The sequence below is a fragment of the Nycticebus coucang genome, chromosome 19 (assembly GCF_027406575.1).
Source record: "Nycticebus coucang isolate mNycCou1 chromosome 19, mNycCou1.pri, whole genome shotgun sequence".
NCBI classification, from domain to species: domain Eukaryota; kingdom Metazoa; phylum Chordata; class Mammalia; order Primates; family Lorisidae; genus Nycticebus; species Nycticebus coucang.
In genome coordinates this window covers 2,770,412-2,774,045 of record NC_069798.1, presented here as the reverse complement: position 1 = coordinate 2,774,045, position 3,634 = coordinate 2,770,412, and the positions used below count along the sequence as shown (strand labels likewise).

General features: G+C 41.4%; 1 non-coding gene across 1 annotated transcript; it reads left to right on the top strand.

Moving 5' to 3' along the window:
• The first annotated feature begins 1,108 nt into the window (after positions 1–1,108).
• LOC128572164 (U6 spliceosomal RNA) lies at positions 1,109–1,215 on the top strand. The gene has a single exon (XR_008376076.1). It is a non-coding gene; the product is annotated as a U6 spliceosomal RNA (small nuclear RNA).
• Positions 1,216–3,634: the final 2,419 nt, after the last annotated feature.

Below are 3,634 nucleotides of genomic sequence, written 5' to 3'. Positions count from 1 at the left end.
CATGATTTGGAAGGGTAATATGGGTGCTGGCTGGTGGTCAGCAGTGGTCCCTAAACCTCTCAGAGGCTTGACACAGCCAGCTGGTGGTAACCAGTGGTCCCTAAACCTCTCAGAGGTGCTGGCTGGTGGTCAGCAGTGGTCCCTAAACCTCTCAGAGGCTTGACACAGCCAGCTGGTGGTAACCAGTGGTCCCTAAACCTCTCAGAGGCTTGACACAGCCAAAGTGTCATTGTCCTTCACCCAGATTCTGACAGGGTCCAGCAGCGATGCTGGGCAGCTTTCCTCCATGGAGTGACTCAGAGATCTGTGTTCCTTCTTCCATCTGCGCTCTGCACCTTGGCCCCCTTCCCTCCTAGCCATGTGGGCAGGGTAGAAACCACAGGAAATTGTACCTGAGTTATCCAGGCTGGTAGTGATACTGCTTTGCTGTTCACTCTGTATAAACTTATATTTAGCCAAATGGACCACCTACCTGCAGAGGAGACTGGAAAGCCTATGCAAGCACATTGGTGTCAGTAAATACTAACAGTACATGAGTCACTATGAAAATTTTGAGACAGACTATGTTATGGTCTGTTATTTCACTTTCAAGAAACACGGCTGACACATCCTTTCTGATTCACCCGTGCCGATTTCAGCTTGCTTGGCTTATTGGTGTTACCAGCAGCGCTTCATTTCTTTCCATCCATGTGGATTTTATGTTTCTTGATTTCTGTGTATCTCAAAACTTTCATAATGACCCACATGCTAAAATATTGATTATTAAAATGTTCGTCGCTTCTCTTGGAAAATGTTAATGGATTTAGACGTTGTCCATTTTCTGCATTTTGCAGGCAAACGTGGTCTTCAGGGCTTAATATCTCAGTCTAATATTAAAAACCAATTTTCATGTCGTTAGAACTCTGTCCTTAGACTGTGAGCAACTTGAGTACAGGGGCCATGTTTCTAGATGTTGCCAAAGTGAACTGAATTCTCAAAGTCGATTCTATGCCGTGGATTCAAGGTGAAGCAGGTGCTGTGTTTGGCACTGTGGAGATGCCACAGTGAAGAGGGGGCTTTCCAAGGGGGGTCCACATCCACTCTGAGGCCTGAGCGAGAAGGGGAATAAGGGCTCGCTTTGGCAGCACATGCGCTAGAATTGGAATGATACGGAGAAGATTAGCATGGCCCCCGTGCAAGGCTGACACGCAAATTCGTGAAGCGGCCCATATTTAAAAAAAAAAAAAAAGGAGATTAAATTTCAAGTTATAGTGGTGCAATAGTAAGACCTTATTTTTGCATATTCAACCAAGGGCATCTTAATTTTTTGTGAATAATATAAAAATAATAACAGCAATTTTAAGAAAAAAAACATGTATCATTCCTTTTTAAAATTTTTGTTTACTTCTGTTTTTTTTTTATTTTCACATATACTTGTGTTCATTAGGCTTCTACTTTTTGCCTTCACAAAATTAAAAAGGCTTAAAATTTAACAACAATAACAATGTTTAAGATAGGGACCAGAAACAAACACCTCACCAAGAACGAACAAAGACAAATACATTCAGAAAAGAAATCAGACAATTGCTGCAAAGAAGTATTAAGCAATAATAATAATAGTAATGCAAAGTGTTTCCTTCTGTTTTTTAAAAACACACATGCAAAGTCTTCATATGGTGGGCTCGTAGCCTGTGTCCCTTGTTCTGGATCCTCAAGGGACCACCAGCTGCTCTCCAGATCCACCAATGAAAATTTTGAGACAGACTATGTTACGGTCCATTATTTCACTTTCAGAAATAACGAAAGTTATTGCTCCGTCCGTGCTGCTCCCAGAGACCCATCCATTTCCTGACCCATCAGGCTCTTTCTCGCCAAAAGATGTGCGTAGTGGCTGTTCTCTGGGGCTCTCTGTCCTGAGCTCTTCACACGACTGGTTCATTCTCACTTTCAGTTCTCAGCTCAAACGTCCCGAGTGCAGCGCCTGTCCCATTCTGTCACTTCATCATGTCACTTCACGTGACATCACTGTATGTTTGCATCATGGCATTTCCCCCAATGTATATATTTCTTTCATTCTTTGTAGATTTTAACTATCCTGCTAGAACATAAGCTTCCACAATGCACATTGCTCTGAGCATAAACTTTCCTCTTCTTTGAACTTTTCCTGTGGGCTCTTTTCCTGGATCGATTCTCAGGAGTGAGATTATAGAATCAAACATTGTGAATATCCTCCTGGTTCTTGAAACACTGCCGCCATATTGCTCTATAAAAGTTGTACCAATTTACATGGCCACCAGCCAAATATTTTCATGCCAATTTTACCATAGCTTTAATCATTGTCAGCCCTAGGTTCTCTCTCTCTCACACACACACAGATGAAATTTGGCAAATTGACTAAATATATTCAGGAATTAATTTAAGGATTATTTGTGATTGATAAATACTTGAGCGTGATATAAAATCTGTGTGTTGAATTGTTCAATCTAAATTTTTAAGATAATAGATTCCTTTATTCTTTTCTTTGAAACTAATCTCTATCCCTCACATAGTAAAGAACCTTCTCAAGGAGCGTGCAGAGAGGGTGCAGCCCTCCTACCGAGCCTCCCCACCAGTCACCTCTGCTGTGCCCTGCTCCCTGCAGGAGGAAGTACAGCAAAGTGGGGGTGTCAAATGCCTCTCACTGCTTAGAATATATGGGTGGTATAATCTCATTTTAAAATCAAATTTAGGTACTATCAAAGTAAGCAAGTTACATTTAGAGAAAATAACTGGGACCTTTGGAGCACTAACCAGAGTGGTAAATTCAGAGATATTGTGCGATCGGCTCAGACTACTGCAGTCAAGTGAATATTGCAATCAAGTGAGCCACATGAATTCTGAGTGTCCCAGTGCTTATAAATGTCATGTTCACACTATGCTGTAGTCTAATAAGTGTGCAAAAGTCATATGTCTAAAAAATACATAACAATTAAATACTTGATTGCTAGAAAATGCTGACAATCATCTGAGCTGATGAGTTGTAATCCTTCTGCTGGTCGTCCCGCCTCCATGTTGATGCTGCTGGCAGAACGGGTGGGGTTGCTGAAGGCTGGGGTGCCTACGGCAATTCCTTAAAATAAGACAACAGTGATGTTTGCTCCATGGATGGACTCTCGCTGTCAGGAAAGATTTCCCTACAGTGTGCGATGCTGTTTGATAGCATTTTTCCCACAGTACATCTTCTTTGAAAATTGGAGTCATGCATCTGTCATCTTCAGGGATGTTTCCGTTCAACTCTCTTGCCCACATAGAAATGGGGTTGTTTGCTCTTTTACTATTGATTAACTTGAATTCTCTGTAGATTGTAGTTATCAGATCTTTGTCAGATTCATAACATGCAAAAAACTCCCATTCAGAATGCTGTCTTTTTGCTTTGGTTGTAGTACCTTTAGCTATGCAGAAACTTTTGGCTTGACCAAATCCCAGTTATTTATTTTTGGGGTTGCTGCAATTGCCAGGATGACAGATGCATGGCCAACAAATACATGAAAAAATGTTCATCATCTTTAATCATCAGAGAAATGCAAATCAAAACCGCTCTGAGGTATCACCTAACTCCAGGAAGATTAGTGCACATCACAAAGCCTCAAAACTATAGATGCTGGCGTGGATGTAG